The sequence below is a fragment of the Cetorhinus maximus genome, chromosome 14 (assembly GCF_964194155.1).
Source record: "Cetorhinus maximus chromosome 14, sCetMax3.hap1.1, whole genome shotgun sequence".
Taxonomy (NCBI): Eukaryota; Metazoa; Chordata; class Chondrichthyes; order Lamniformes; family Cetorhinidae; genus Cetorhinus; species Cetorhinus maximus.
In genome coordinates, this window is record NC_135892.1 from 50,606,863 (window position 1) to 50,619,301 (window position 12,439).

At 39.6% G+C, this 12,439-nt stretch overlaps 1 protein-coding gene across 1 annotated transcript in view; it reads right to left on the reverse strand.

Annotated features, from left to right (window-relative positions):
• Positions 1 to 3,756: 3,756 nt before the first annotated feature.
• The window catches only part of papolg (poly(A) polymerase gamma), a 65,431-nt gene continuing 56,748 nt past the window's right edge, over positions 3,757 to 12,439 (reverse strand). Inside the window, exon 24 of the mRNA XM_078556910.1 lies at positions 3,757 to 4,657. The gene's annotated coding sequence lies outside the window, so the exon portion shown is untranslated. The remainder of the gene's footprint in view (positions 4,658 to 12,439) is intronic.

Here is a 12,439-nt window from a genome sequence, read left to right on the forward strand (position 1 = left end):
CCACAGAATACTCGGCCTCTGACCTTTCTTGTAGCCACAGTATTTATGTCGCTGGTTCAGTGAAGCAAACACTACACCCTTGCCTTTTGCACTTATGGGCTAGACTCTGCCATCACTGAGGACCAGAATGTTCCTGGAATTTCCTCCTCAGTTAGTAGTACAATTGTCCAGCATTCATGACTAGATCTGACAGGACTGGACATTTGATTGATTCTTTGGTTAATGGAATGCTTCACCTTCCATAGCATGTTGCCTCCACTGTTAAATGTGTATGCAGTCCTATTTCGTAGTTTCACCAGATTGACACCTCATTTTCAGGTATGCCTGCTGCTCCTGGCATACTCTTCTACATGGCTCAGTGGAAATGGTAGTGAGGGGTATGCATATCCAGGTTACAGGCTGTGGTTGAATACAATTCTGCCGTTGGCCCACAGCACCTCATTGATACCCAGTTTTGAGCTGCTAAACTGTTCTTAATCGGTTTCATTTAGTACTGGTAGTTTCAAACAGCATAAAGGATGGTGTCCTCAGTGTGAAGATGGGTCTTTGTTTGTACAAGGTTGCGCAGTACTCCTACCAATGTCATGCATCTCTAACAGGTAGATTTGTGAGTACTAACTACAAAACTAGGGCAATAACTGGGAACTTTATATGACAAGCGGCTCATCTCCAGCACCCCCCCCCACCCCCAACAAAATCTCCTCCTACCACCTAAAAGGCTATGATGGAACATGCATCACTTGCCACAGCCACAGCCACAATACTAAAACAGCATCCAGGACAAAACACTACCCAATTGATGCTCCTGCCACTAGAATCAATACCCATTTCCATCTCTTGTGCAGCTGCAGCATACCACTATAGGATTAACTTGGGTTACTTTAACAGCATCTTGCAGCCCACGACCTCAATCTTCAAGGACAAGACCAGCAATATCATGAAAAACAGTATCTCCAAGTTGCATACAATTTCAACTTGAACACAATGCAATTTGTTTGCCATGGATTCATGGTGTAATTTTATCCTTATAAAACACCAAATCCTCTGAATTGCCTTGGCATGCAAGATTTACTGGTATCTTTTAAAAGTATAGAATCTACGATCGCTTAGCGAATAAATGCATCATGGGATGTGGTAGAGTGAGCCAGAAGAATCAGAAAGATCTTCTGATTCCTGGTGTGTGGTCTCAGCTAGAGAAGGGGACCGTTAAAATTGGCATTGGTGCGATTGTTTTTTTTTGGTGGGTGTTGGGGTGGCGAGAGCAGGGAAGTAAACCAGAATGTCTCCTCTCTGCCACGACTGATTTCATGACCAAATAGTAAATCATAAATGATACTATGTGGACACACATCAAAAGTGAACACATAGCAGAGATGCTTGTGAAAGAATATCCCTCCATGTCAGAAAGGAACTCTTAATTCTTTGCCTTCTGCAGGTCAGTTTAGCTCTGAGTCAGCAGATTTGTCTCAAAGTTAAAAAGGCTGTGGGTTTGAATTACTAAACATTGTGGAGATAAAGGTAAGCACCTCTCACATAGCATTGAGAGCTAGAACTTTAAGATAATGTCTAGATTAAGCTTGATGTTTAAAATTGTGGAATGACAGCAGAGTTGATATTTTGGAAGATTAAATGGACCATAGAACCTTCACCTGAACTTGCAGTGCTAATCAATTTTGACATGGTCAGCTTGCAAAGTCATCTGCACTCTTATAGTAAATCAGATTCAACTTTGTCATGGCCATCAAATGTTAGCCTTCAGGATTGGTTTTAATCCAGCAGGGATTTTTCATACTTAAAAGTTTATTGCAATATTGTTCAATTGCCATGATGGTATTCTCAAACCTTTTATCATAAACTCAAACTCCTTTACCTGATCTCCTGAAGGAAAGCGACATTGTCTTTGATCAAGGTAAGCCATTCACCAAACCCTCAAAAAGAAAAAGGACTAAAAACTTGCATATTGTGAATGCAATTTCCTCCTTTTAACAGACAGCAGAACCTATATTCACAGCTGTTAGTACATTAGTGTTGGAGGAAGGAGCTTGTAGGTTCAAGCTCCATTCTAGCAACAGAGCATGATACAAGCTGAAAAGCTAGTGCAACACATTCACAGATACTGTCTTTCAAACATGATGTTAAAATGAGGCCCCATAATGTGGATATTAACTATTCCTTGCTGCTATTTTAAGAGCCGGGAGTTCTCCCAGGGTTTTGGCAAAAATTCCCCTTTCAATCAAGATTTAAAAAATTGGTCTATTTCACTACTGTAACAGCAAATGCTGTGTACAAAATAGATCTCATAGTTGGTTACAAATCAGCCACTGCACTTCAAAAGTAATTTGTGAACAGCTTTGAAATCAATTCCTGTTTCAAGTCAAAATCCTGAAGGTTTAAATTTCTGGACAAAAATGACCAAGTTTCTGTACTTTAGGTTATTGTTTGCCTCTTCCTCACCCTTAAGATATGTTAGGGTAATATTTGCTGTGCAAGACCCAAACTGCTGTCATTTTAAAAATATTTCCTAAGCAGCTCAGCGTTTACTCATTTAATGGGTTTTCATTTTTAATCTAATTATATTTTATATTTCCCAGTTGCATTAAGTTCCTGGTGGAAACAGAATTTACCAGCAGCAAATGCACTTCCCTTACCTCAGCCACCTAATACTCTATTAAGTTATTTAGGTATGGTAGTATAGTATGTATGGTAGTCAAGTAGTTATGTTACTAGATTAGTAATCCAAAGACACAAGTTGAAATCTCACCATGGATGCTGGGAAATTTAAATTCAAAAGAAATCTGGAATAAAAAGTAGATATCATTAATGGAGACCACAAAACTACTGGATTGTCGTAAAAACCCTAATGCCCTTTAAGAGACGGAATCAACCGGCCTTACTAGTAGATGTCTGGTCTACATGACTCCCTTTAACTGGCCTTACCAGTAGATGTCTGGTCTACATGACTCCCTTTCTAAAATGGTCATTCAGTTTCAGGAAGGTGGCTCACCACCACCTTTGCAAAGGCAATTAGGGAAATAAATGCTGGCTTTAGCAGCGACACCCACTTTCCATGAATATTACTTTCTCCCTCAAAAGGGTGCTATATTAATGTTGCATGTGTTTCTTCAGCGAGAGTATTTTTTAAAATTAAAAAAACAACCATTACCCCAATTCCCAACCTTAAAACGAGTCAAAGCATTCCCTTATGAATTATATCAGTTAGCTCCCACTTCTTACTACGCATCCTCTTTACGCAATCCATTGGATTTCAGTAGCTAATAAACTGCCCTGGTGCCCCAAACAAGCAATGTCTAGATTGAATCATAGCAATTATTCCTCCATTGCCCCAAGAGTATGCTTTTCCCCCAACTTACTCTTAAGCTAATTTGGGATCTGGCTGGTGCTTGTTCAATTAGTTTACATTGCAATCATATTCCTTAATGTCCTATTCTTTTAGAATTTAACGTATGCTTCTATGATGTTCCCTTCTCAAATTTCACCTCTTACCTTTGATTTCTATGCATCAGGTTCCATCTCCTTAAATTTGGCAAGGATGCAGAGAGAATCTTTGGTAAAGGGGAACAGTCCCTTTACTTCCAACAGGCCTTGCAAAAAGATATTCCCAGATTGACAAGGTTTCCAGAAATTATAGGCAGAAATTCATTCATGTAACGCTACTTCTAGCTTGTTCAATATCAAAGAGGAAGAACACTGTGCAAGTAACGCAACGAATCATAACTTATCACAACATTGGGAATCTTCTGTTGTTTAAGATTTATTGAAGGATTAAATTATTTAGGGACGGATGAGGCATTGCATTTTATCTTATTCCCTCCCCAAATAACTTTAAACAGTATCATAAGTAAATTCACATGTTCAACTACTAACACATAGTCAGCAGTACAATTCAAAAAATTGACCCCCAGAAAGGGTGTGAGATATTAAGGAGTTCTTGACAAGGAGTACTTAGGTCTTGACAATAGCAAAAAAAGGTGTAGCCATCAGCATTCACCTGCAATAAAATTACATTAATTTTCTATTACAGGGTCTCACTCTTCCCTTCCTAGCTTAGGCCACATGTGCAACTCTCTCTCTCATTATTGTCACAGCTCAGTCTCTTCCAAAACACACTCATTACATTTCCCTCTTTCCAGACTTTCTTTTTTCAACTTTACCAAGAAATTAAGTGCAGCAGCACAGCCCACAACTCTAGAACCTACCAAGCAAACTGTGGGCATATTAAAAATTGTGACAGCTCATTCAAGGACAACACAAGTTTCTTTCTCAAATGTTTCACAATACACTGCTCAAGGATCTCACGAGAGAAGTCAGTCAATAATAAGAGAAACAATTTGAATTTGCATCCAAAATTAAAAACATGCAGTGTATTATTCACGATGAAAATTTGTAGTTTTCCCAAAGGAGAAACCTCTAGTTCACAGCACTTAAAAAAAAAAAGTGCAATATCATATGTTGGAAATTTGCTTGAATGGGAGGAGTTTTAGAACTCATTGTAGTCTCATTAATGAAGGATGATCAAACCAAGGTAACTCGTAAGCTGAAGCTGCAATGGAAGGAGGAAAAGTTGCCGCTATGACATCCATGTATCCAAAGTATCAATCTACAGGGAAACACCACCTGGATGTGCAAGGTAGGCCTGCTGTTTTTAACATTGAAAAGAAACACATTAGTGATGTGGCTTTAAGACTTGCAGGAGAGTGAATAGTGAGATTCAAGTTAAAAAAAAGGTTCAGTACAACATATGAACAATGAAAAAAAGCACCTGCAAAGTTGTAAAGTATTTAAAACTGCAACTCACCAATACAAGTAAATAAATGTTATATACTGCATGTACCCTGCAACTGCTAGATTTAAAACATGCCTTTCACACTCTTACAGCAGAATATCTGCAGATACACTTTTCCCCCCACAGGATAAATTCAACCATCATCTGCATGATATAGTTGCTATAGAAATCAGGTGTTTGGGTTTCAGATAATACCGGTGAGAAAAATTGTTGTGAATTAGCTTCATACAATTAATACATTTACCATGGTGGTGCTCTGTAAGTCATAGCAGACTTGGAAGGAAAGTTTAGTCCTCACCAATGAGAACATAAGATAGGAAAACAAGAAATAGGAGCAGATGACCTTAACCTACTCCACCATTAAGTATGACCATGGCTGATCTTCAACTTCAAGTCCATTTTTCTGTTTACTCCCCATATCCCTTGATTCCCCTAGAGACCAAAAATCTGTCTCAATCTTATATATATTCAATGATGATGCATCCACAACCCTCTGGGGTCGGGATTTCCAAAGATTCATGACCCTTTGAATGAAGAAATTTCTCATCTCAGTCATAAATGACTGGCTCCTTATCCCGAGACTGTGCCCCTTTGCTTTAGATTCCTCAGCCAGCAGAAAGAACATCTCATTATTCACCCTGTCAAGCCCCTTCATAATTTTGAATGTACAGAACTTGGATATTGCTGAAAAGAGAGACATGTAGCCAAAGCTTTTCATGTTGCATCAGGACAAACACAAGAATACCAAATTTCAAAGGATCACAATTTATACTGCAGGAGAAAAGGGATGCTGATTGCTTTCTCCATGACGACACCTCAACCAACGGGGAACAATAGGCTCCCCAGGCAATTCAAAAAAGTCACAGAGCTTTTATATATTCCTTTTGTTTGCAGAGAACAGGTCCCTGCATATGAATATATCTCACTGCTAGCAATTATAAATGAGCCACATTATGAGCTCAACTGATTACCTTAAATTGCTTGTTAGTGTAGTTATGAATGCACTCAGGATTGGTCAGCAAGTGCTTCCCAATCGCAGTATCATATCTAACAGCAGACGTTTTGTTGTGGACTTTTGCAAGCATGGACTAGTTGAGTACAGACTGTACTCTGTCTATTGCGAGCAGCCAGAGGAACATTATTCAATTTGATCAGCCAATCCTTGGGACATGGAGCCTATGTAACTGGCATTGCACCGGCAATGAAATTCATACACAGCGTTGATCAATTGTGTGGTAGGCAGATAATCAATCAATAAATCATGACATCTTGCATGCATCACGTGAGACAAAACATTCACGCACACACCAACAAATCTCCATGGCATTGCTCACAGCAAGTCAGAGATTCTATAGTTGCTTGGAATGGGGAAAGAAAGAAGTATTTTCCGTATCCACTGCAGGTAGCTAACTAAATATCAGTTATATATAACATGGAGGAGCAGTATTTTACTGTCCATCTATTTAGGGTTAATGCTTTTCATAATAAGCCCAAGACACTGTAAAACTTTAATTTGCCTTTTAAAAAAACCATATCTGCAAGTGTACTATGCATAACCTTTTAAAAATATTTTAAACTCGAGAATATTTATTCAAAACATTTCTGGTTTGAATAGTGCTTCAGCCCTTTCAGGCATGCTTATGAATATTAAGTTCCCACCAAAAACAAATGGCAGCTCCAGTAACTATTTATATTTTTATGATGTATTCAAAAGGTTTCACTTTGAAATTTATCATGCATTTGTCACACGTTACAACTCATTGAATTAACAAATTTTATTCCCCCCGGAAAAATTACCTCAAATACTGAAAATTCCATGTATAAAAATTGTTCCTTTAAGACCTTTAAAATGATTTTTCTCTGATGTTATACTCCAGTATTTTCCGATAAGAAGAGCAGGGCTTAAAAAACAAGTCTTTGTATGCTGTAGTCTTTGTATGCTGTAGTCATTCTTCATGTCAACCATGCATGATTTTAGAAGTTGTAGGCACGTGTGCAAGCTGGGTTCGTCTTTAGTCAGCTAATCGTGACTGCTCCGACTTGAATTGACACAGGCTTTAGATAAAAACATTGGACTAATTTCCAACACAAAATGCCATCACAGAGATTGAATTATTTTCTTTCAAGTTTTTCAAAGAAAGATTTTTGTTGTCTACCTTGAAAACTTCATTGCTACTGTCAACTTGATTTGGTTTTTGAACTTCATTGATGTTGATTTTCATACGTGTTTGCAACCTACTAATTATGTTCCCAAGATTTTGTCCATTGTATATGAAATAGTGTCAGCAATCTGTGTATAGTTCAGCACTGTATTACAGGAATATCAGGCAAAGTTTTTATTTTACTTTCACTAACAGATTTCCCATGCATTGCTTTCACTTACTTCAGTGACATGCTGTTTTAAGGACTGGATGTACAATGTAGGACACAACAGTATGCTGCTGTGAAGACTGACTTCTGTCCCTTTTAATGCTATGAAGTCAATTAAGTAAATCCAGGCACAGATCAGAATTCAATTGTTAAGCTTTCTATATATAGACAGAAGGTATGTGCTAAACAACTCAATCAAAAAATGGTTGCAGCACAGAAGGCAGCCATTCTGCTTGCTGAGTCCATGCCAGCTCTCTGCAACAGCAACTTGTCCAGTTCCACTCTCCCACACTTTCTCTGTGGCCTTGCAAATTTTTCTCTTCAGATACTTATCCAATTCTATTTTGAAGACCTCGACTGAATCTGCCTCCGAAACATTTAGTGCAATCCAGATCCTAAATCACATGCTGCATTAAAAAGGATTTTCCTTTGGTTCTTTTGCAATCACTTTAAAATCGGTGTCCTCTGATTCTTGCTCTGTCTGCCAATGGAAAAAGTTACTCCCTGTCTACTCTATCCAGACCCCTCACGATTTTGAGCACCTCTACCAAATCTCATCTTAATCTTCTCTTCTCCAAGAAGAGGAGCCCCAGCTGCTCCTACCTAACTGAAGTTCCTCATCCCTGGACCATTGTCATGAATCTTTTCTGCACCTTCTCTAATGCCTTCACATCCTTCCTAAAAAGTGTTGCTGCCCAGAAGTTGACAAGGCACTGGGACCAGATGAGATGCATCCAAGGATATTGAAGGAAGTGAGAGTAGAAATTGCAGGGACACCGGCCATAATCTTTCAGTCTTTCCTAGACTCAGGGGTGGTGCCAGAAGACTAGAGAATTGTAAACGTTACACCCTTGTTCAAAAAGGGTTGTAAGGATAATTTTCCAGCAATTACAGACCAGTCAGTTTAACTTCAGTGGTGGGCAAGATTCTAGAAACAATTATTCAGGATAGAATTAATAGTCACGGAAAAATATGGGTTGATAAGGAAGAGCAAGCATGGATTTCTAAAGGGGAAAGTGTTTAACTAACTTGCTGGAGTTTTTTGAAGAGGTAACAGAAAAGGTTGATGAGGGTAATGCTGTTGATGTGGTGCAAATGGCTTTGAAATGGCATATGACACAGTGCCACACAAGACAACTTGAGAAAAGTTATTACTCATGGAATAAAAGGGACAGCAGCAACGTGGATACAATATTGGCTGAAAAATAGGAAGCAGAGATTAATGGTCAGGCTGGAGGAAGGTTTATAGTGGAGTTCCCCAGGTGTCGGTATTGGGGCCTTCACTTTTCCTGGTATATATTAATGATCTAGACCTTGGTGTGCAGGGGACAATTTCAAAGTTTATGATATGAAGCTTGGGGGTGTTGTGAACTGCAAGGAGGATGGTGTGGAACTTCAAGAGGACTTAGACAAGTTGGTGGAGTGGACAGATAGGTGGCAGATGAAGTTCAATGCAGAGAAGTGTGAGGTGATGCATTTTGGTAGAAATAACATGGGCAGACAATATAAAATAACAGGTGGAATTTTGAAGCGGGTGCAGGAGCAGAAAGACTTGGGTGCATATGCGCATAGATCATTGAAGGTGGCAGGACAGGTGAGAGAGCAGTTAATAAAGCATATAGTATCCTGGGCTTCTAATAGGGGTATAGGGTACAAGGGCAGGAGGTCATGCTGAATTTATAAAAGACCCTTGTTAGACTTCAGCTGGAATATTGTGTACTGTTCTGGGCACCATATTATAGGAACGATGTGAACACATTGGACAGAGTGCAGAAGAGGACAAGAATGGTCCCAGGGATGAGAAACTTCAGCTATGAGGATAGATTGGAGGGGTTGGGGCTGTTTTCCTTGGAGGCGAGAAGGCTGAGAGGAGACTTGATAAAAGTTTTCAAAATCATGAGGGGGCTGGGCAGAATAGATAGGGAGAAGCTGTTCCATGAGTTCTAACTTTACTGACAAGGTTTTATGTGGCATTTTATCAAATGCACCTTGGAAGTCCATGTACACCACATCAACTACGTTACCGCCATCAACCTGCTATTACCTCATCAAAAGACTCAAGGGCAAATCATGTTTAGCTAAACTGCTCAACAAATCCATGCTGACTTTTAGTTAAATCCACACTTGCCCAGGTGGCTGTCAACTTTGCCCCAAATTATTGTTTCTATATGCTTTTCCATCATCGAGGTTAAACTGACTGGCTTGTAGTTGCTGGGATGATCCTTACTTTTGAACAACGGTGTAACATTTGTAATTCTTCAGTTCTTTGGGAAACCCCGTATCTAAGTAGGATTGGAAGAATATGGCCAAGGCCTCTACAATCTCCATGCCTACTGTTCTCAGTACCCTTGGATGTATCTGATCCGGTTCTGGTAACAATTTTTTTTCTTTTTACTATGACTTTGCACCTGTCTTTACAAAGGAAGATGCCAAGTACTCATTTAGTGTCTCAGCTATGCCTCTGTCTCCACGTGAAAATCCTCTTTTAGGTCCAACTCCTTTTACCACCCTTTTACTATTTACATGCTTAAAGGTGACTTTTGGATTTCCTTTTGTATTGGGTGTCAGTCTTCTCTCAACTTTCTCTTTGCTTCTCTTGATTTTTCACTTCCCCTCTGAACCATCTATAGTCAGCCTGGTACTCGTATCATCCACCTAATATCTGTTAAATGCATCCTTTTTCTGCTTCATCTTGCCCTTACTTCTGTCATTCAGGGAATTTTGCATTTGTTTGGCGTGGCTTTTGCCTCATCGGAATGTACCTGAACTGTACCTGACCAATCTCCTCTTTAAAGGCAGCCCATTGTTCCTTTTCCAGTTTTGCAAGCCAATCCTGGATTCCAATTTAGCTGAGTAAGCTCCTTGTCCTTTTCCAAAGCTAACCTTTATGATACTATGGTCACTGTTCCTTAAATATTCCCCTACTGACATTTGATCCATTTGACATACCTCATTCTGCAGAACCAGATCCAGCAATGCCTCTTTTCTTATTGGATTGGAAACTTGATGTAAAAAAAAATTCTCCTGAACTCTCAGAAATTTTTTGCCTCTCTTTGCCCTTTACAACCATCTTCCTGGAGTCATACCTAGCACAAAGGAAGATGGTTGTGGTTGTTGGAGGTCAATCATCTCAGTTCCAGGACAACACTGCAGGAGTTCCTTAGGTTATTGTCCTAGGCCCAACCATCTTCAGCTGCTTCATCAATGACCTTCCTTCCATCATAAAGGTCAGAACTGGGGATGTTTGCTTATTATTGCACAATGTTCAGCACCATTCTCAATGTATCAGATACTGCAGCAGTCCATATCCAAATGCAGCAAGACCTGGACAATATCCAGCCTTGGGCTGACAGGTAGCAAGTAACATTCACACCACACAAGTGCCAGGCAATGACCATCTCCAACAAAAATGAATCTAACCATCACCCCTTGATTTTCATTGCCATCGCTGAATCCTTCACTAACATCCTGGGGGTTACCATCGAGCAGAAACTGAACTGGACTAGTCATATAAATACTGTGGCTACATGAGCAGGTCAGAGACGAGGAATCCTGCAAGTAACTCACCTGACTCCCCAAAGCTTGTCCACCACATACAAGGCACAAGTCAGGAGTGTGATGGAATACTCTCCACTTGCCTGGATGGGTGCAGCTCCAACAACACAAGCAGCTTGATACCATCCAAGGCAAAGCAGCCTGCATGATTGGCACCCCATCCACAAATATTCACTCCACCACCAATGCACAATAGCAGCAGTGTGTACCATATACAAGGTGCACTGCAGAAACTCAGCAAGCTACCTTAGTCAGCACCTTCCAAACTCATGACTGCTACCATCTAGAAGGGCATGGGAACACCACCACCTGGAAGTTCCCCTCCAAGCCATTCACCATTCTGACTTGGGAATATATCACTGTTCTTTCACAATCGCTGGGACAAAATCCTGGAACTTCCTCCTTAACAGGAGTTTATAGATTGTTTTTGGGATACTTTCTTAGAACAGCATTTTCTGGAGCCAACCAGAGGGCAGGCTATACTAGACCTGGTATTGTGCAACAAGATAGGATTAATTAATCTCATAGTGAAGGCACCCCTACATAGCAGCGATCATGATTGAATTTTACTAAAATTATGAGGGAGACTAGTGCGTCCAAGACTAACATTTTAAACTTAAATAGGGGCAATTATGAGGGCATGAAAGCAGAGCTAGCTAAAGTGAACTGACAAATGAGGTTAAGGGATAGGTCAATAGAGGTTCAGTGGCAGACATTTAAAGGGATATTTTAGAATACACAGAATAGTGTGAATATGGATGTTATCTTTTAAATTTAGGAATATGGTGGCATTCTGTAAAGAAGGCTGAGAGTGTGTGTATGTAATTAAATTGGGGGAAGGTTAGTAAAAATAGCTTGTCCGTAGGAACAGAGAGATGACAGGTAAAAGTGCGATATGCTTGCATTTGTAATGAGAGGCTGTGGTGAAGTTGAATGCACAAGTAAATAGGTTTGGTTTGAAATTTGCATTATAAGTAGGAACTTGACTTTTCAGCTGTTAAATTTCAAAGGAAGTTTAAAAGTGGCAAGGGGCTGTTACAACTTACAAAGGTTTCATAATAAACAAGGGAAAGTTACTAAATTTTATTTTACCCAAATGTGGATGCAATAGGAAAATGAAAGATTTTTATATTTTGGGAAAATTGAGTTCAGAGGTGTTTAGAATAATGGAGTCTAGGATCAAAGGGGAAAGGGATATTTAAGAAAATACATTTAGTCGAGCTGTGCTGGCTGTGTGGGGGAGGTGTCCCGAGATCAGCTCTGTGCTGTGAAAAATTGAGAATTTAAAGCAGCCATCCAGTTTCAAGCCAGGGAAGTCTTGATTTTCAGAGAGCAGTCTATTCCTGAACTTCTTTTGTTTTTTTTCCAAACAGCAGAGTGGAAGTGAGAAGTTTGAGAGGTATGCTTTATTGAAGTAGCAGCAGATTTTGCCTTGGGTGATATTACTGGATTTTTATGATTAAAACCTATAAAGGGAGCTGTTGCCTAGTAGTTTACTTGTATGGTCTGACCAAGTGAGATTCTTGCTAATAAAGCTTTTAATTTTAAAAGCTTAAAAAAGTGTCACTGAGAATCTATACTTCTGGGCTTAGTAGTTTTCCCCTCGTTTTTAAAATACAAAAAAAAAGTTATGATCAGTAAGACAAGTTTCCCTCTGGGATCTGGCTTGTTCAGTGAATAACACCAGCTGCGGTCGTAACAACAGATACA